At 42.5% G+C, this 22,060-nt stretch overlaps 1 protein-coding gene and 1 pseudogene across 1 annotated transcript in view; one reads left to right on the top strand and one right to left on the bottom strand.

Annotated features, from left to right (window-relative positions):
- The window catches only part of LRP8 (LDL receptor related protein 8), a 237,165-nt gene that overhangs the window by 25,210 nt on the left and 189,895 nt on the right, over positions 1 to 22,060 (top strand). The gene's annotated exons all lie outside the window — the stretch shown is intronic.
- On the bottom strand, positions 3,043 to 3,163 carry LOC136650841 (5S ribosomal RNA; annotated as a pseudogene).

Genomic DNA, 22,060 nt, shown 5'->3' on the forward strand with positions numbered 1-22,060 from the left:
AATGTGCCCCCTGACCAAGAAACCTGTAGGCCAGTAGTTCCCTGAATCACAGTAACTCTCCTCTTCCTCCCGGTTCAGCTGGGTGCTGCTATCTTGGATCTTGTGAAACTTGTGAGATTTGGGTGGTGACACCACCTTGGATCCCATGGGATTTCATGAGATCCAAGATGGTGGTGTTTGGGAGAATAGGTAGGCGGATCCACTGCAGAATTCCTCACTGCCACCATGAGTGCACTGTGAGAACTGCACTTTGAGAACCCATCCTGTAGGGCATGCACAAGTCATTTAACCATAAGAGCATCCAGTTTCAACCACTATACCATGTTACACTGGCGTGACACACAAATGGTCTGCAGGTGTGCTGTGGGAGTTTGGGGAGGACCATTTAATAATAGGGCAATTGGGGGATGTGAACCCCTCACCAAAAGCATGGTATGCCTTGTCAGTGGTCCAGAAACTGAAGGCTCCTTGACAATTTTAGTACCTTGTCAGTGTGCTGTGTGCAGTATGCTGTGAGACAAGGTTGAAAATCACTGAGACAGAGGGATTTTGATTAGCCCATAATAGTGGATGTATGGAGTGCTGTGTAGGCAAACACTGGAGGACACAAAACACGAAAGGAGGAACAATTGTGGGGCCTCTTCTGAATGAGATGTTTCTACAGGTTCCGCTGGTGTGCAGGAGCACCCCTACGCTAGTGGCTGCTCCTCATCCACTCAGCTTAAAGGTTTTTACAGTAAGAATTTGGGCTCTGAAGTATTTGTTCCTTGGGTTATAAAAACAAGAGTAATTGATCCCAAAGAAACTAGAGTTGGAGAAATTCCTTTTACTGTATTGCCACTTGCTGTATACATTTCATTCATCATTTTATGTCTGAAAGGCTTTTCTATCTCAAGACCTGAGTTGGGCCTGCTTGGAATCTAACTAGCATTGTCTGTTCCAGCCCTGCTTTCTTTGTTCTAAAGACCTCAGCATTCATCCCTCTTGTTGCTCTAGGTCCATTTGTTGCTGCCAGAAGGCACTTGATTTTGGATAAGCTAATTTGGTTCTGTATTGTTGCACCAGAAAGGACAGAGCCTACTGCCCAGAGCCAATTAAAGAGCTGTTTTATGCTTAAGGGGTAATTTTGGGTGGTGTTATGACATCTTCTTAGAGCAGCTTCATGTTCCACAAGGGGATTGCTGCTTGGAACCAGTTCTTAAAGTCTGGCAGTAACTGGCCCACTCTGAAAAATGAAGAATTGTAGCTTATATCTGCAATGCAGCGCACCTTGGCTTCTCTCTTGTATGACATTGATTTGCATGTGGTATTATGCTCCATTCAGTTTTCATAAGAGAGTGCGTCCTTCGTTTGCTTCCAGGGTTGGGTAGTTCCACAGTGGGAAGCCATATGAAAATAAATCTTTCCTTATATTGCCTTTTTGAACTTTAGTGAGTGGACAAGAAAGCATCAGGGAGGGAGACAGGAAGAAGGTAACACAGGTAGCAGTCTTGGAAGCCAGTGTGTAACCTGGTAGAACTCTGTGTGGCTCATTTGAAAACACCTTCAATTTTGTAGTGAAGTTACCCTGTGCTTGTAAGCAGTGCAAGTCCTTACTCTTTCACATGCATCTACAGTTAACTCTAATGTACTATTAAAACGAAAAAGAAAGCAAACAGATTTGGAAGGTTTACAGAGATGTGTGATCTTCCATCTAGCAGAATTTCATTAAAGAAATGGAGGCTGCTTTGGATACGGAGAAGGACCATCTCTGTCCATTTTCTCAGTTCAGGAATTGAAGATGAGGTGAGAGATTAAAGTTCTGCAAAAGTAGAATTGGTGGTTTGTTCTGTGTGACAGATTTGACAGGGTTGTGTTGGTTTGCCTTAGGAATTGATGGTGAAGCTTTCCATTAACTTCTGGGGTTCTGTCAAAGCAGAAGTTCATATTTTCATTCTTTTAAAAGAATTAATTTCCTAAAAGGCTTGAACTTTTGTGACTCTGCTTTACTTTCCTGAGGCCATAGTTTTTTGCCTCTGTAAAATTGTGGCTAATTAGGTTTTTTGGAACATCTGTTCTGGAAACCTGCACTGCAGTGCAGCTTAATGTTTCTGGCTACTGAGACCTCCTCCTGGGAATGTTTGGCTTTGTTTCTGCCTTAATGTAGCTGAGTTGTGGGCTTGTAAACAAATAGGCTCACCCATTTAGCAGCATTAGGAAAAGGTGCTTGTGTATGTTAAGGTTCCTTTGAACCCAGGCCAGTGAGTATTCTGTGGGTTGCATGTGGAGGGTTTTTCTGTTTAAGGGACTGGTGTACTGCCTCAGCAGTGTATTAAATATTTAGCATAGAGACATGGAGGCTTTGTGTTGGTGCCTTTTTGCAGACCTGTGATTCAGTGGATGGTAGGAGACTAGGAAAGCTGCAGTTTGCACTCTCCTCCTCCTTGTTTTAAAGGGAGAGTAATTTGCATATCTCCTACCCTCTGGGGAGTCGGGAATTCCTCTACTGTGAAATCTGCATTCTAATTCGTGCTAATGTGCTTCAGCTTGGAAAGAAGTGGGAATGTGAAAAACAAAGGGGGATGGAATCGGAAATGGATAAATATGGGGACTGTGTGGACATCTGTTCTGGTCAGAAAACATGATTCCTCTCAATAGTGTGTGTGTGATTTGAGCCTGTTTATGAATTCAGGAATTCTCACATGGTACCCTAATATTTGTGTTTTTAACATTCTGTTGCACATATAATCTCCCAACTACACAAAAAAGCAATCGAGTATTTCAGAATAACATAGATCAAGTGATACCACAAGACAGGAAGGAAACAATGGGAGAGGAGGATGTCTTCATCTTCTGCTTGCTGGCTTCCCAGAGGCAGCCACTGTGGAAGATGGGATGAATAGGTAGGTCTGATTCAGCTGGGATCTTCTGTATTTAACACTTGATTTCATGGTTAGAATGATAGTTCCTCTGGGATTATACATTTTGAGACTGCACATAGGGAATCTTTTGACTGAATGAAGCAATGGTTGGCAACCTTCAGTCTCGAAAGACTATGGTATAAGCCTACAGCACCCGGTATTCCCAGGTGGTCTCCCATCCAAGTACTAACCAGGCCTGACCCTGCTTAGCTTTTGAGATCAGACAAGATCAGGCATGTGCAGGGTAACAGTTGACTGAATGTGCCTTCACCTTTCTCTGCTTCTGGAAGGCTAACTTGTTGGGAAGGGGAAGTTTCTAGCCTAGTTGTCCCTCTGATGTACTGTCTTCTAAATGCAAGATATTTAATGAGGGGAGCATTTAACCTTGTCCTCTCCTCCCACCCTGACATCTGCATCCTAAAGTGGTGCAATCATCGCAGGCAGCCCAATCCTACATAACTCGCCCTGAGGTGATGCACCCCCTGCCAACAGAATCCTGCATTCTGGGATTTGTTCCCTTGCCCAGGGCAAGCCCTCAATGACTGAATGGGTGTACCTGGACCATGTGCCAGTGTTTTTTTTTTTTTCTGGCACAAGTCCCAAGTGCAACACGACATGAGTGTTCATGTAAACTGTCTTCTGAATACGTATTTCTATTTATACGGAAGCCCCCCCCCTTACAAACACATTAGGTTCAAGGGGTCTGGTTGTAAGTTTTGTTTATAATCCAACATCATTATTGGTAGTGAACAGGTTTCAGAATATGAAAAAAAAATACTGTACTGTACTCCTACTGCACAGTACTCCTATATTGTGTGGTCTTACCTTGTGGACTAACAGTGGACTAACAGTGGCAGAGAGAATGATGGGAAGGGCACTAACATCTATTGATGGCTGTTGAACTTGGAACTTCTTGTCTGAACAGACAATGAACATATGGCTAGGCATGTTCATATCTTTCAAAGTTTGTATATTTGTAGGGGAGCGTCTGTACTGGGGTGCCATATGTATATTATAACTTACATAGATGAGGTGTTCTTTTGTTTTGTGGTATGAAAGATAAAACAATTGAAGAAATCATAGTGACTTTTTTCTGAGCAAACAGTGCACTAAAACATTGAAAATGAACTATCCCTAGAGATAGAAGGTTTAATTTTAATTGATCAGCTGACCTACACCACCGATTCAAGTAGGCCCCAGGGATGACAGGCATACCTTAAATCCAACTTCACTCTGGCAGTCCTTTTTGGAGTTGGGCCACTCTAATACTTTCAAATGCTTATCTACATTTACAGTTTTTACAACACTAAAGGGATTTACCATAGCAGGCAACAATAACTCTAAGAAAGGAATTGAGATTTAGGAATGTTTTTAAAAAAAACTTTCTAAGGATTTATAGGACTGTCTGTGGTATAATAAAACAATGGAAATATAAAGCCTGTTGTGTGTTCTAAGAATATATTGATTTTGCATTGTAGCCAATCCGATCTTCTTTTTTCGTCTTAACAGTACCAAATACAGTAGGAGAGATTACTTCTGCTGTTCTTCCTACCTTGTTCCTTTCTGGGACCTGTTGCTGACCCCCTCCCCAGTTTGAAGTGCAGCAAAATGCAACTTCATTAGTCGCGCGCGTGTGTGTTAACATCAGTCAAATTTCGCTATCTCCTCCTGTATTTAAACAGTGGTATTTCTAACTATGATCTTGTACAATTGAGAGTTAAGGAAGAATATCAAGGGATATCATTGAGATGTGGGATTTTATCCATAAGCGACTATATCATAAATTTCAGGACAGTGTTTATGCATATATGCTGTTTTTTCCTCACATGATATCTATTTGTAATGTACTAAGGCTGCAATCCTAACCACACTTTCCTGAGAGTAAGCCCCATTGAACAAAATAGGACTTACTTCTGAGTAGACTTGGTTATGATTGTGCCCTAAGTCTGCTAAGTAGTACTGGTTCCATTCTGAAGGTCTGTTCAAAAGTCAGAATGTACATGGCTTCAAATAGCTGGCTCTTACCAGCCTGGTGCTTGTGCAACAGCACTCACAAATGACATACGGTGCTTAGGCAAAAGCACTGATGCAGCCATTCACAACTTGGGGAACTAGTGTATTCAGTTTTATTTTGGTTTTGTCTTTTGCTTAGATATTCCTATACTGTATATACATTTTAATAATCCTGTTGGTGTCGGCATATAACTGGTGAAAGGTTGCATGGCATGCATGGAGGGGGAGACGCATTGATGGCAATGTTGCATGCTGCACCAGTGCTGTAAACAGTGAATTTTCTGGATTGCAACTGGGTACTCCTGTACTGAGCTGTCATTCATGTTGTCTTCTAAGCAGCTTGTTCTTGTGAAAGCTTTGCTCATCTTAACTCTGATCCAGCGGGGGGGGGGGGGGCAGAGTGATTTGAAAGATTCCAAGAAACCCATGGTGGGTTTGTATATTTTGAAATATAGGTATTAATCAGAAGAGGATTGAGTTTTTTGTAGTTGCTCTTTGGGTGCTATGGTGAAAAATCCTTAATTTTTGACCTATTTTTTTCACCTAGTTTCCAACCCACCCCCAGCTTCTCCAGAAGCTGCTGGATGCCTTGGCCCTCAAGCAAGGCTGCTGAAGCATTCTACTGCAATAGCTCTTGTTCTGGAATGGATCCTGAGAATCTTTGAAATTGGCACCATTGCAGGAAGATCACGAGGTATAGCCGACAGGTTGTTTTGTGTGGTTTGCTTGTCTTCATGGTTTGGGTCCAGCTAAGGAGTTGGCTAAAATCTACTCACTTCTCAGTAAACCCCCAGTTGCATCAGTATGAGAAGTGAAGCAGAGAGCAAGAGAGAGAGAGGGCTGTTGCCAACTGCTGGGCATTGTGTTGGTTTTTGCCCTTGGTCCTTTCTTTCTTCATAGGTATTCTTAAGCTAGTTTGGAGCGTTGTCTGCAAAAAAAAAAAGCATGTTGCTTTTAGAATCTGTGACCATTTTGCAAGGCAGGGGCTTTTTTAGTTTTTAAGTAAAAGAAAGAAAATTCTTGTGATCAGACTTCTTGCATAGATCAAACAGTATTTCAATGCAGAAAATCAACATTTTCTATGGCAGAATGACATCTCGGAATAATTGGGTCATGTACAAGTTATCTTACTGTGTCAACAACTTCGCAAGGAGGAATCTGCTTTCCTCAGTCCTGTGCAAATTCTTTCTGAAGCCACTGGAAAATATCTACAGTTTATTCCCACTTGTTTGAAACAAGATTCACAGAAGTGACACCTATACTCCAGAAGGCTTGGTACCAGGTTGTTTCGGGTTCTGTTAATAGCCTGTGCTTCAACTCCTGTGTGTCTCCAACCCCACAAATAGACCAGGTGCTGCACAACCCTGCTGTAGCTACTTTTAGTTTCTCCCAACTCTGACATGCTTCTTCTTTGGATAGCAGGGACAAACCTGCCTTATCTGTCTTGGTGGGGGAGTGCCTGTCCCCACTGTATTCTGCAGCAGGCTTCACATCTGCCGCGGACTTCTACTTTTCATCTAGGTATGATGAAGAACCAGTGGTGAAGCCAGGAAAAAAAATTGAGGGAGGCAGAAGGAGCAAAGTGGAATGGGTGCCAAGCTTTGTCCCACATATTAGATTTCTGAAAGAAATCGGTCAGCAATGGGAGCCAGGCGATGCTGGAGACAAATGAAAGAAGGGCCATCTTTTGGCTTGTGAGCTTCTGGAGACATCTGCTCTCTGATGCTAAAATAAAGCTAGAGTTTTCAGAATTCTAAAGCTTGGATCAAACTGTAGTTTCTTGACTAAAGTTGTGAAGCTTCCAGAGAGGTCTCATTAATATTAGGCCTAGTTCTGACAGAGGCAGCATAGGGGTTGATCTTAAACCTTGTGTTCTCCCTAACATGCTAGCTTTTTAAGTAGAGAATATTGCCTTTATGAAGATACTTCCTATCACGTGAGCCCTCTGCCTGTATACTGAAATAGTACAACTCAGAACAAGTTTACTGCCTAAATGCAAACTGGGCCTTACTTCAGACAGTCTAGTGAAGGGAATAGTCTCTTTATGAATCATACTTGAACACTCTGTGCTTGGGGAAAAACATGTGTGGTAGATGCAGCTCTAAAATCAATTAAGTTCAAATGAGACTGCTTTATACTGGTGAAATTAATTGCAATTATCCTGGCCTTGATTCTTGGCAGACTTTCTTAGAACTGATTGTTCAGGAAAGTACTGTCCCAAATAACTTTTATAGCAGTCAGGATAAAGTGGTGCGCATGCGTGTGTCAGAGAGAAGCTCTCTCTTGCAGCATAGGAAGCTAGTTTTCATACTTGCTTATACTTAGCCTTAATTATGCTCAACCTTTTGCTCTGTGTCTGATTTAATGAGCTGTACCATTCATCATGTGCACAAAATAAAGAACTTCTTGAACGAGAGATCATTTGTCAGTTTCCTCATTTTCTGTGCATAGGTGTATTTGGATTCACTGTGCTACTTTTAGCACAATGGTTCTCAAACTTCTTCAACTGGTGGCTCCCTTGACCTACTGGGCCATTGGCCAGGGCTCCCCATTAGGGCTACAATCCTATTCATTGTATAGGGTGGCACATTTTCCACGAGGATTCTGCGGCTCCCCTGGCTGGTTTACATGGCTCCCCAGGGAGCCACGGCTCACAGTTTGGGAACCACTGTTTTAGCAGATTATTTCATAAATTCTCTGCCTAACAGGGAGGTGGAATTATATTACTTTCCATTCTTGCTACTGTGTCCGTATAGTAGAGAGCTTGGCAGTTCTTGGCATTTGGCTTTTGTACCATTTATATATATGTATGTATGTCAAATGCATGATAAAACAAAAACAAAGACATGCATTTGGCTTTTGTACCATTTTGATTATTTATATATGTATATGTATATGTGTATGTATGTATGTATGTCAAATGCATGATAAAACAAAAACAAAGACATGATAAAACAAAAACAAAAGAAGCACAGGTTGTCCTGGGAATCACTAGTTTACATCCTGCCTGTCCACACTTATCGAGGTTAGTCTTGCGTATAAAGACAAGCAACCTGTCCAGTTTGCTTCTAATTAGATGAATCTTGCTGTGTATAAGGTGGCCATCTTTTTGCAAGGGTATGTGAAAATAGAATAAGCATTTAAAAGCTAGAATTAACATGCAAATTTATAAGCACACTCAATTACCTAAGCTGTATGTTTTACTCCAGCCTTGAAACATTGATCTTTGTTTTCCACGTTCCACTCCAGTTATTTTAAAAGTCCAATTTGGGCAAACTACTGGGACCATCATGAGCGTAGGAGTGAAAGAATAGGAATCTTATGAGGAGAAGAGGGGAGAGAGATGAAGGGCAGACCATGAGATCGTTGCAAACTTGTATGTAATGTACAGGAATCTCAGAGCCTGCTTGATGTGGATATGATTTCATCATTGGAGATGATATTGTCAGCTGTTTGGAAGAACAAAGAAAACCAGTTGTAAGCACAACAGACCCTGGTTGGGTTTAGACACAATTTCAGTTAATGGTTTGTGTTAATAACTGAACCTGAGTTTGTCCACAAACTGGTTTGTTAAGGATGAGAATCCAGGGTCTCGAGCATGGTTTGAAGCTTGTTTGCAGACCATAGTTTCTTAACTGCTGCTTGCTGTAATGCCTGAATTTATAGACCATTGACAAAAAGGGTTGTTGCACTATAGGGAGGCAGGAGTGAATTAATGAAGTTTGGTCCTGAACAGATTGGTAACCAAAGCAGATAGTATCTAAGCTGTGATTTGCCTTTTGTGTGACTGGAAGTTCCAATTTATGGTTTGTTAACTACTAAACCAAAGCTTTGTCTGAACTAACCAGTCTCTTCTTTGAAATATAATGGTGAACCATGGTCTGTTAAGAATGAACAATAGTTGGTCTCAAGCTTTTGCAACCCTACCTTTTTCTTTGTGTAAATGAGAAGATTAGAAGCTACCCATGTCAGTTTGCAGTAAGCCAGTTTTTTTTTGGTCTGGTTTGCAAACGGTAGCTTGCAACAATCTGGAAGAAGTTTCTAAAGTCCTCGCCTTTGTGCATGAAGAAGGCGAGGGAGAAACCTAAGGCTCCCCACTGTTTATTCTCATATTGGCAAACCACAATTTGTCGTTATGTCTGAAATACAGCCACTGACAAAGTGCTCCACCTCCCTTTAACTACTAAAGAAATATGTGTATTAATTTGCCAATGTGTGTAGTCTCATTTCTGACTTACTCAGGGGCTAGGCTGAATGTGTATAGTTGAGTTTTGAATGCTGCCTTTTCTCTTCTTGGCAGCATAGCTGTGTTTGCTGAATCCCAGTATGGCCTTTCAAGAAGAGAGTTTAAACACAAATATATTATTACTGAACTAGATCACTTTCAGCATTGAGAAATGGCAGTGCATTGGTTTAGTTGCTGTGGGAAGGAAGAGAAAGAAGCCTTCTTGGAACTGAATCGTTCTGATGGAGTCACCTTTTGAATAAACAGTGTATAGGATTGATGACTGGGTATAACTCACTGTGTGTTGCTGCAGGTCTGCTTAATAGGAATGGTAATAGATGCGCGTAAGTATGGTTGGTCATTATCGTGTAAATCTTCCTTAGTGTATATGTCTGCTAGCTTCTAATGGCTGTTCTAGATTAATTTCCTAGTGTTGGCATGATGCTCCATTAGGCCAGAAAGAGAGAGACTGCAGGTAATATAGTCCAGCGTGGTTCAGTCAACTGAGACCTTCAGATTTTTTCAACTGCACAACCCTGATCCTAACTGTATGTCTATGAGGGAGACCCGTGACTGGATTCCCTGTCTTTCTTTTTTTTAATTACTAAAATGCAGCTGGGAGGGTTGCCAATTCATTTGAGACCAGTGGTGGTTGGCAAGGAAAGGGAGTATATTTTAACTCTTCATTCTCAACATACAGTTGCCGCTTGCCTTGTAGACTCCATGGGCAGGATATATGTATGTAGTCTTGCCTCTCTTCTCCCCACCAAAATGGAATCCTGGTGAAACAGTTCACATTATTCTGTGGTGTGGTTTATACATGCCTAGCACACTTTACAGTCCTGATACTTGAGTATGTAGAAATTGGATCCATTTTACAGGTTTAGCTCTGTTACCCTACACCAACAATTTTCAGTGTTTTTCTTCTCCTGGCACACTGATCTCTATGGTCTTTGCCTCTTGTGCTGTTGCTTCCTGGAAACTTTTCCGGATTCTGCAGTTCTGTTTCTAGGTGTCCAACTGTCCGTTGTAATGAATTGTCTGTCCTTCCTCTGTTGACTTCTTAGAATTGGCAGAGGAAGAGGGACAGACAACTTGTTGGTACAGACAGTTGCCCTAAAAACTGAACTTCAGTACCCAGAAGAGCGTTTCAGTAATTTTCAACCACTGTGCTCCAAACTCGTGTAGCATGCCCGTGGACCTTTCAAGCCACACCAACGTGCAGTGACACACTGGTTGGGAATTGCTGTCCTTTAGGCGTAAGAGAAATTGTTTCAACAGAGTGTACTTTCAGCCCAAGCTGTTCATCCAGTGTGTTGCGTATTAATCCATCCCTTTGTTCTGCAAGATGTGAGGAAATATGTGGCCAGCAGTATACCTGATCACCTTTTGACTTCTCCAACCTACGCAATAAATGTGGCACTTGTTTATAGGCAAATGAATGTGTCAACATTCAGTTATCAAAAAACCTGTGAATCTAGTATATGTGACAATCCTAGGTGTGCAGATATCCCACCAAGCAATTTTAATTACTTCCTGCCCATTGTTAGCGTGTCACCATAGGTCTTTTACTGTAGTTCTTAGTGTAAAGCACAGCTATTAAATTTGACCATCTTATGAAAAGATAGAATTTCGCTTTCACTGCAGTTGCATTGCATATTTAAAGATAAAAACCTCTGTGGTGCAAGGTGCCTCATGGTTTCACTGCACATCCCATGCCATTATCATTTACTCGATGCAGTTTATTGCAGCTTGCACAAAAACCATTGTGCACGTTGCGGTCATGCAATCTTTCAACGTAGATGTGTCTGTGGAGCTGGTATAAAAGAGTGATGCTTCCTCCTTACATGGCATTATTACAGTGGTTCTGCAAATTGGGTGTAACTGCCAAAGGTAGGTAGCAATGGTTGACAAAACATGTAGGCTTCCCAACACCTGCATTGATGGCAAAATAAATTCTTGTGCCAGCTTCATATAATCAACAAAGTACTGTGCATTGAGGAAGGGGCTATAGTTTGTTGATACAGCTCATTCTTTTGCATGCAGAAGATCCTGGGTCTGCATCATTCTCTCTCGCCCCCCTTTTTTAAAATAAAACGATCAGGTAGCCCATGATGGCAAAGTTTTCTGACAAAGGGCTGTAGCCCGTTGGATTAGAATGGACCAACTGTCAGAATATACCGCAGCTTCAGAGGTTCATTGCATTCTGCGAAGGAAAGGGAGAACACACTTTTTGCAGATTCAAACCCTGGCTTCTTTGGATAGGGCTGGGAAACCCTGGAGAGCCACTGTTGGTCAGTGCAAACATTACTGAGCTAGGTGGACCAATGGTCTGATGATGGATGGCAGCTTCTTAGGCTTATGGCTGTAATTTTGAGTGGCAGTCATGTAGCAAAAGACACCTATGCACTGCATCTTGTCCCACCGTGGGGAACTACCATGTAGTATGCTGCTGTGTTTGCATATGCTGGAATAGATGTATGTTGCCATTGCTGTACCTTCAGCGTGTGAAACTTCCTTTTGGAGCCAGAGAATACAGCAATAAAAGGAATTGGTCAGAGCATCTGAAGAGAACCCACTGGGCTCTTATCAGGCTAAATAATACAAATGCTCTCTTTTTTCTGGCCCAAAGGAGGTGCTGCATCTGATCCTTAAGCAGTATGCCTCTTCTTGTTGGTGCCACCCCCTATTCTGTACCAATTGCATCCTGCTTTCTCTTTAGCTGGTAGGCTAGGAAGAGTTCACTGCTGATGACAAAGTTTTTGCCTGTGAGTGCAGTTTTCTTTTTTAATGCTGAAGTGAAGAAAAGGGCACTATGCCAAGAATAGCATGCTGAGCTGTTTATTGCTTCGATTATTTATAGCTGCCTTTTAACTGAAGATCTGCCAGAACATTTTCTCTTAATTTTATAGTAAGCCAAATCTGCTTTACCTGGACTGATGTCTGGACCCATAGAGCTTACACATAGAGGTTTTCCTTTGCACCAAAAACTTGTAACGCTGTTACCTGTACCCCCTGTTTCTCTTCTTTAGTTGAAGAGTACTCTGGAAGATCTTTGTCTTCTTGGTCTCTGTGCAGACCCACATATTGGTTCTGTGCTTATTCATGAAATATTGTGCTCTAGCCAGGGAATTGGGGCTTCTGCCCCATTTCATCAAGGGGAGTTATGAAGCCTACTGCAAGTGCGTCAAGACAGAGAAAGGAGGGCAGTAGCTGTCTTAAATAAAGGCTTCTGAAGCATGAGATCTTGCCATGATCTAGAGCAGGGGTGCTGAATAGGTGGATCGCGATCTACCGGTAGATCGCGAGGCAAAATGAGTAGATCGCGGAGTGCCGACCCCCCCCTTAGGTGCCTCTGAGAGGAAACGCCGGGAGTAAGGCCCATTGTACTCAATGGGGCTTACTCCTAGGTAAGTGTGGCTAGGATTGCAGCCTCACAGCCTAATCCTAGGCATGTCTACTCAGGAGTAAGTCCTGTTATACGCAGTGGGGCTCAAGGTACACCAACATACATTGTACACATAAATGCTATATGTTATGATGGCGCGAACATTGTAAAAAAAAAACTCTGATAGATCTCCGGGCCTTGCTGGGTTTCAAAGTAGCTCTCGAGCCAAAAAAGTGTGAGCACCCCTGATCTAGAGAAATCAGATTTGTATGGGCAGACAAACCAACCACAATGCTGTTTTTGTGAGGTCTTACAGCTGTATGTACTGCTGCAAGATAGATCTGTTTCCAACATGGCTTTTCACACTTAAGATATTCTGGGTGTTCTGCTACATAACTTGTATTGATTTTTATAGTGAATTTAAACTTTTTGTAAGCCCCTCTGGGGATCCTTCTGGACTAAAGAGTTAAATATTGCTCAATTCAGATTTTGAGGGATGTATGGGGTATTGACAGTAGATTACAGTGAGTACTGGATGTGGCATGTAAAGGAGCTATTGGGAAATACTCTTTATTGCCTATTCTTTAAAAAGGTATTCCTGAAGTACTGCAGCTTCCAGGATGATGTATGGTTTAATCTTCTCCATAACTGTTTAATCCACTGCAAAGCTCTATTTCTTGATTTTCTTGCTAGTTAGTAGCAATGAGTTTCACAGCCTGTTTTTGTGCTGCTTTTAAAATTTCCATATTACAAATAAATAAATAAATAAATAATTGTATGCCCTGTGCTCAAAACCATTCACTGTTTTATATCCTGAAGCTACTCAGGTACATGCAGAATAGATTAAAGTTGATGCATAGGCTCTGCTCCAAAAGCTGTTCATCTGGTACCCTTTGAAATCCTCTGTGTGCTCAAATGAGTTTGCTTTAGATTCACAAGACAACTGATTTACTTTTAAAACACGGAGCAGTGTGCTGGATACTGATTAGAGGATGCTTCTTAAAATGTAAATAAGCAAGTCATGAAATAAAAGCAAATCTCTCCCGGTTCAATGGTATTCCTGTGAACTCCAGTAATTGGGATAATTACTTAATTGACCCATTATCTTTCTCTGGTAACTGCACCAGTTCAGAGGTTTGTTACTTCAGCTGATGTGCAGGCTGTGATATCCAACTGTTTCTGTAAACAAATATAGTGTGCTTAGACTTAGACCTAAACCCCATTTCTTTAAAACAGCCTACAAGTTTGCAGGCAAACTAGCACTCAGTGTTTGCCATGCAAATCAGGACAGATCAAATCTTGGTTTGCACTAACAAAACACCAAGCTGATGGTTTGTGCTCACTTATAGTTTAGAACTGAAATTGTGCTTTGATCATACCTGTCCAACATGCTGATAATCCATGGGTTAGAGCTCCTTGTCTTTTCTTCCATTGGTTCAGTATTTCAGTCTTTAATTACAGTGGGACTTGGCAGCAAACAACCATAGCTATGCTTGTTATCTTTTTTTTTTTTGTTGGCAACCTTTAGTTTCAAAAGACTATGGTATCGCGCTCTGAAAGGTGGTTGTGTGCTTGTTATCAAACTGTACCAAATTTGCCAAACTGTAGCATACACTCTGACTTCATAGTTCCCCCCCAATGAAGTGGGAGACCCACTTCATAGTCCCCAAACCATGGTTACTTGTTCCAGTTTGCCAAGTAAACTCAAGCCATAGTTTGTCCAGTAGATATCACATGAAACCAAGGTTAAGCTTCCTGAGCCATGATATGGTGTGATGTGTGAATCAAGCTGCTTTTAAGTCTAGTATTGAACAAAGCACTTGCTGTACTTAAGGTCTTTCTTTGTGAAATCTCTAAATCTCTATGTTTGCAGATCTCGCCTGAATGTTTTGAAACTGTTTAGGATTAAGAGTACCTTCTAATCTTTGGCTATATGGATGTCCAGTCTAATGCTGACACTTTGTCATTTGCAGATGTTAGACATGTGAAACTTTGGCTATCAATAAATTAGCTTCCTTGGCCCCAGGTTTTTTAAACATGCTGAATCCCAACACAAAGCTTCTCAGGGCCTTGAGTTCCCTGTCTTATCTCACATGGTGCATTGGGTGTTCCCACTGCCATTGGTAAGATGAATTCAGTGATCAGCCTAGCCAGCAGGCCCTCTGATGGACATGGGCATGCAGCCACGGATCCACATGGCTAAACTTTTATATGCCACCCTGAGCAAGCCATTGAGAGTACTGATTTTTGTACTGTTACAAGAGTGACCGGCTATGTAGAGCATGAATGGAAAAGGAACAAGAGCAAATATGTCCAGTTTCTCACCCTATTCTTCTGTTCCATCTTAATTTATTCTGGTGTGGTTGTATTGCAGAATGATGTAATGAGAGTCTCATCATAGTTGTAAAAGAGTCAAGATAAATTTGTTCCTGGAGAGTGGAAAAAGAAAGCAATGCAAGTGAATGGATATATATTAGCAATGTCATTACGCTCCGCCTTGAGAATTATATTGTTCAATAAAGGACCTGTCCAGTGAAGCAAGTTATCATTCCCTCCCTTTAAGGGAAAGGCTGAGAAGAAGATTGGGCAGGATGCTTGAGTGTCTGCTTGCCAAGTGCTGATTGGTGGGTACTTACTTATGTATAGCATGCATTGTTGGCAGCTAGTTCTACCAGATCAAACCTAACAAACGAATTGTCAGTAACATCACAGGCTGCTGGTCAAGGTACTTAGGTATACATTTCCTGCACTGGTTGAAGCTAACTTTGCACCCACTCAAACAGGAATAAATTACATTGACTTTTCTCTTCTGTTGGTTTCAGTTGTTAATCTGTTAATTGGAATGATTTGCACGCAGGCTCCTCGACACCTTACCTTTCTGAAAATGACACCCACTACTTATTTGCTTCTAATAATCCCATCCCAATAATTGTGCATGAACAATTTATAGTGGTTTGATTCTTGGGAATTCTCCAGGTGCTTCTAGAGGAAGAAAAACACAATATGCTTACAGGTGATGCATGGCTCTCAGGAGGTGTACAACTTAAAACCAAACAAAGGCAATCTCCTGTCCTAAAAATAATAAAACAAAAACCTGAGGTATAGCAAAAGAAAAGAGTAAAACCTTAGAAGCCATAACTTGTGCTACTTTTAGCTAAAGCAACTATTTGTGCACATGCAGAGTTGAGAACCTGGATGAAAGTTACAGTGCACTCAAGTTCTAATCTTATAACTGTGTCAGATATGCCCAGTGTCATCAGGGTTGTTATCTTCAGTGTTGATCTGAGCTGACATTCACATTCATGTTTCCAAAGCCACATTTTGTCCAACTCTGAGACCCACTAAGTTCTTGCGTGGGCGGGAGGGGGAGGCAGTGGGGCAAGTACACGTACCCAAGCCCCTGCAGCTTCCCTGGGGTGGGGGGAGCCCGGCACAACCTGCAGTAGGGCTCCCCGCAGCAGTGAAAGTAGATGTGGAACAATTGCGCCCCGCCTTCGCTAAAGCATTGCTCCACATCTACTTTCACTGCTGCGGGGAGCCCGGCTGCAGGTTGTGCCTGGCTCCCCCCACCCCTGGGAGACTGCAGGGGTGTGGGTATGTGTACCCAAGCCCCTGCAGCTTCCCTGAGCGGCATGATCCTGGGGATTGCGCTGCTGCCTCCTGTCTGCCTCCAGGCTGCCTCCGCCCCTTAAGGGGGCAGGGGCCAGGGCCCGCAAGCTGGGGCGTTGCGACACCCCAGTTTGAAAAACCCTGCATTAGCCAATCAGGAACCAAACTACAGGTGGAACCTTGGTATCCACTGATACCGAGGTCCACCTTTAAACGCCTTGTAACAAGGGGAAAAAAGCACCAAAATTTTCCACCTTTGTGCTGTCAAATAATTATAATTTCATTCCATTAGATTCCATTATTCACCCCATCTAGTGGATGAATGCAGTATAGTGTCTATACCAATGCATTCTGGCGTGACAGAGGAGCAAAAAAACTTGGAAGTGGGTTTTTAAAGCTATTTTTCCACTGAAGTAGTATCTACTTTTTTTAATCCACTGGGGGTCCTGGAATGAAGCCCCCATGGATAATGAGCTCAACCTGTATTTGAATTACTTGGAAGGCAACTGTTAAGGCAAGATTTCATAATCCTAAACTGTTACTGAAAACTGTAAGGGACATACACTGTTTCTTACTGAAAAAAGCGGCCTCTTCACACCATCCCAATCCTTTACCTTAATATTTCAAGGTTAAAACCAGCCGTGTCCTCCTTTCAAATGTAGCATGATGCAGTTTGGCCTAGATGCTGCTGTTCTGTAAAATCTCATCCACCTACCTGTCCTCCAAGTGTAGGTATAACTCTACACAATTTGAATGCTTACAGATCTGTGCAAATGAGTTTGCAATGATTGCAGGAATCAATATGAGTAACAGCCCTTGCACTGCACTCCAAATACTACACTGAGTGGGGGAAAGAAAGTACACATCTAGGTACATGGGTCTGTGTATCATTCAAACATGAATAATAAAGGTGCATGATTTTCACCAGTGAACATGATCTGCATACAGGAAGAATGACAGGTGCAAAGAAATTCTTGGGGCCCTAAAAACCTGACCATTTCAGATATGTGTATGTTAAGGTTTTCTAGCTGAAATGATTCCTTTCAGATGGAACAGCCAATTACTGATGGTTGCCAGACAGTAAAATGAGAACAGCAGCAAGCCAAGGATAATTGCTATTTTGATGCTAATCAAGAGAGACTTGCGTTGCTTCCAGAGTAGCAAACTTACCAGAACCATGTCTGTCCTGCTGTTCCACACAGAAGGGAACAGATTCTGCCTGTCTTTACCTGGCAAACGCAGTTTGGGTACAGTTTGCAAGTGCTCTAGCTGATAGTGAAAGCGATCCCGACATCTGAAGGGCAGGAGGTGTGGTCTGGAACAGGACTGCCTTTTAGTCAATTGGGGTAATTTCACCTAGTTGGGCCCCTTGCATAGTGGGGGCCCCACACTGCCCTTCCGTCCACAACTGCTTCCAGTTGGCCTGAAATTGGGTCACTTTGGAAGCAGTTCCTGCCCACTGCTGCTTCCAATTGGACCAAAATTTGTGCCATGCAGATGGCAGCATGTGCACCTCATTCTTTCTCCATCCCTGTAGCTCCCAGCATCATCCTCTATGCCCCACCTCGCACCAGAGTGGGCTGCTGCGGATAGGGCGGTGATGGGTGAGAGTTGGACTGGGCACACACTCCCTCCCTTCTTCCAGCTGACCTCCCATATGCCTATTCTGCACAACCACTAAAGGTGCAGGAGTCCTCTCCAGCTGCACAGAAGTAACAGTTGTCTTTTCCCTTGATCTGGCTCCATTCAAGGTAAGAGCTAAAAAAGTTAGTAGTTGCATCCAGAGCTGTTCTGAGGCCTGAGGAGGCCGTGCGCAGCCTCCACAGGCCTCAGAAAGGCCTCTGGAAGTAGAAGGGCACTTGCGGTTTTCAGGCAAGAACTGGAATTGCTCTTCTAGGACCTCCGGAGGCCTTTCTGAGGCCTTGCAGAAAGCCTCAGAGGCCAGTTTTCTGGAGGTGACTGGAGCTGTGCTGAAGCTTGTTATTATTGTGCTAAATCATGATTGAACTGTTATGTGCTAAATCATTTAGTGCAGGGGTGCTCAATAGGTGGATCGTGATCTACTGGTAGATCGCAAGGCAAAATGAGTAGATCACGGAGTGCCGACCCCCCCCCCCTTTCAGGTGCCTCTGGGAGGAAACGCCGGGAGTAAGGCCCATTGTACGCAATGGGGCTTACTCCCAGCTAAGTGTGGCTAGGATTGCAGCCTCACAGCCTAATCCTAGGCATGTCTACTCAGGAGTAAGTCCTGTTATACTCAGTGGGGCTCAAGGTACACCAACATACATTGTACACATAAATGTTATATGTTATGATGGCGTGAACATTGTAAAAAAAAACTCTGGTAGATCTCTGGGCCTTGCTGAGTTTCAAAGTAGCTCTCAAGCCAAAAAAGTGTGAGCACCCCTGATTTAGTGCATATCTTCTGAACTGCACCACCACCATCTCAGGGTCATTTTCCAAGTGTAGATGAACCACATTTTTTTTTTAAACAGATATGGGGGTATTTTTTAAACGGATATGGGGGAATGAATCATTACTTTCATGTTTCAAGCTTAAGTGGGAACGCATTACAGATGTCTTTCCAATCCAGGCAACAAGAGCAACAACAAAATTCCATCATTATTTTTGGGCATATTTGGTTGCCTGATAAAGCTGGCACATCATTAGTGCTCTATATCTGTCAGAGAGGACAGAGATCGAAGCTTCGCAGAGACCTCTCTATGCTTTTCTCTCACTTCAGATACCAGACAGCGCTGGCAGGGTTTTTCCTCTTGAAGTCTGATGTATAATAGAAATGTCTATAATCTAAAAAGGCAGCCAGGCTATCAAAATGGTACTTGGGCTGTTCATTAAAGCAGCGTGATGGTTGGTAGACTCTGGCAGTGCTTGAGAGAGAGGAGAAGGGAAGCCAAGATAAAGATGTATTCTGTTTGTTGTGCTTTATGGTGGGTTGGGGAAGATGGCTGAGCTTCATTTGAGCCCAAACATGCTTTCTGATCTCGACAAAAGTGTGTGTGTACATCCAAATTGGCAAAGGAGACTTCTCCCAGTTAGGTAATAGTTGCATTATATCTCTCCAGATAACATTTATGAAAATCCAAATATTTAGAAGGCTTTTATGTATTGCTTCGCTCCTGTATCATTTCATAAAATTTAATCCTTACTAGACATCATAGGAAATACTCACTCAGGTGATTGCAATGAACGACATCTGGACTATGTATTAGGCAATATCTTGTTGTAGCCTGTGGGATACTGTATTTTGAGGTACAATGTGTGATCAATATAATAAAAATGGGTTTTTAACAATTGTTTAGCGATGCAATCAAGTTGCTTTTTTAGAGCTTGGGTGTGGCACTCGGGGGCTCTCAATCAGGCCCTCGGGGAGCCCCCAGTCTCCAATGAGCCTCTGGCCCTCCAGAGACTTATTGGAGCCCATGCTGGCCCGATGCAACTGCTGTCAGCAAGAGGACAACTGTTTGACTTCTCACCTGAGCTGTGGGACAAGGGCTGCCTCCACTACTTGCTGTTTCACATCTGTGATGCAGCAGTGGCAGTGAAGGAAAGGCTGGCCTTGCTTTGTGCAAGGCATTTTATAGGCCTGAGCTACTATAAGACCTTCATTCATTCATATAAGTTCCATCTCTAATATATTCATTTATGAAAATTTATTCAAATTGTAAATTCTTTTTTTCCCGGCCCCTGGCACAGTGTCAGAGAGATGATGTGGCCCTCCTGCCAAAATACTTGGACACCCCTGTTCTAGAGCAGTGGATCTCAAATGTTTTAGTCTCCATTGCCTTTGGCACTCCTAGAAGGAGTTTCACTGGTGTGTGCACAGAGCTTCTGGGAGCCTCAGACTTCCAGCACATTCACAGAGTGGAATAGCACTGGGCTCAGTGCCAAATATCAGCAAAGAGCCAGAACAGGAGGGGAATGAGGAAGGACAACCACGAACAGGAGAGGCAGGAAGGACAGATGAGCGAACCGTACAGGGGGCAGATGGTGGCCACTTATGGTGTGCTTTATAATGAAAAATTAAATTTTTAAACATCTGATAAATAGCAATTCCTGGGATCTCTTAGGAATTGATCTTGGTATACTTTCTCAGTATTCATTCATTCATTCATTCATTCATTCATTCTTTTGTGCTCATATTTATTGCACAGACCCAGACCTTGAAGTCCCATTGGAAATGCATGTGCACTGATGGATGTTTCATCATCCCAGTCAAGAGGTCTAATCCTGCACAGTGCAAGCACATGTAGTTAATTGTTTTCCATTATACGAGCCTTTAGTGCAGAAAGCATGTACGTAATTAGTCAACTGATTTTTATGCAAAGGTTTGCTGCGTGGCTGACTTAAAATTGACATTTATTATTTAATGATGGGAGTAATCTTGTGGTAGATCTTTTTCCGCCAGTTGCAGAACTTGGTAACAAAAATGAGACTTAAATGGGATAGAGGAGAAAGGGGTGAGGAAGAGCCAGCTTTCATGGAAATCAGCTGTCCCCTTCCTTCTGCTGATGACAGCCTCCTCTTTCAATAGTTGTTGGCATTCTCCAAAGTTGTGTTTCCTGCCTTTTCTTGGTTGCCTTGGCTCCTTGCCTTGGAGGAATGAAGCTTTTTCCTTTTATTTTTACTGCTGCAGTTAAAATCTACCAACTCCAAAATTTCAATCCAATTAACACAGCAGATTAGTCCTTGACTCTCCTTGTTAACTACAGCACTTGTGAATTGAGTGTTTGTTTTTGTTCACAAGTTTTGTTGGTTGTTGCTAGAATTTTTTTTTTAACACAAAAGTTTCTCTCCCTCCCTCTTGCTTTTGCTCTGGCTTGTTTCCTTTGTTAACACAAGCTTCACATTAGAATGATAATACCCATGCTTAGAGCAGGCACCTGCTAAGGCCACATTGATAGGACTTAAAAGCTTGCTGTATAATTCTTCTGTGGAGGCTGAATTGGAAGCTTGCATTTTAGAATTGGACATGGGGAGGGAGGGAGGGAATATCCTATCTCCAGTTTAAATAAAAGTTAGCCCGTTTGCTTGTGATTGCAGCCTGTCTGTTGCGCGCCCCCCCCCGCCCCCATAAGATGAAGTGCACCAAAACAACTGTACACCACCACCAATATAGTTCAGTTGTAGTTTGCCACTTGTGTCACTTGTCACAGCTCGGATAATAACCCTGTGTCTAAGTCAGGGAAAGCAGCCTTACAGGACCAATAGCATTGCATTTTAAATGTGGCCCCAGCTGACTGTTGTGATTTATTTAATCTGGATAGTAGGGGAAAGCATGAGAAGCAATAGACTTGCAGTCTGGGACAACTGCACTGTTCTTCCCCCTTGGCTTCCCTTCAATACCCACCCCCTGATGTACAGGCAACTAGGATACCAAATGGAACTGGAGGTAATTTTTAGATGTTTTAAGAGTGTAAATTAAATGCTGGCTGGGAACAGCTTCAGTAATTTATTGGAGCAGTGCCCCATGACTCCTTTCAACCAGTCTCTCCCCCCTTCATCCCTTTGTATAGTCTCCCATGTCTGGACTTCTGTAGTGTCTGTGTCTTTCCAAGCAGTTCTTACTCATTTTCATTTTGGTGTCTTTATTACATGTTGGGCATCAGAACTGATCTACTGACCTAATTAATAGATGATCACATGACCCAATTCTTGAAAACCAAATTAGTGACTCACAATTGTAATTGTCCTGCAGTTAAGCATCCATGATTCATCTCAATTCAGTTGGAAGTATGCTTAAATGCACTAGTTACAGATGTTTTAATGATGTGTCATAAGCAGTGTGATGAATGCGTAGCAAGTGGAGCACAGAACGGAAGGCAGTGACATAGTAGTTTCTGTTGATCAGTTTTTACTGAAATATTATCTATCTTCTGTGCCATCTTTAGTCAGCTGTACAATGGT

The sequence above is a fragment of the Tiliqua scincoides genome, chromosome 4 (genome assembly GCF_035046505.1).
Source record: "Tiliqua scincoides isolate rTilSci1 chromosome 4, rTilSci1.hap2, whole genome shotgun sequence".
NCBI classification, from domain to species: Eukaryota; Metazoa; Chordata; class Lepidosauria; order Squamata; family Scincidae; genus Tiliqua; species Tiliqua scincoides.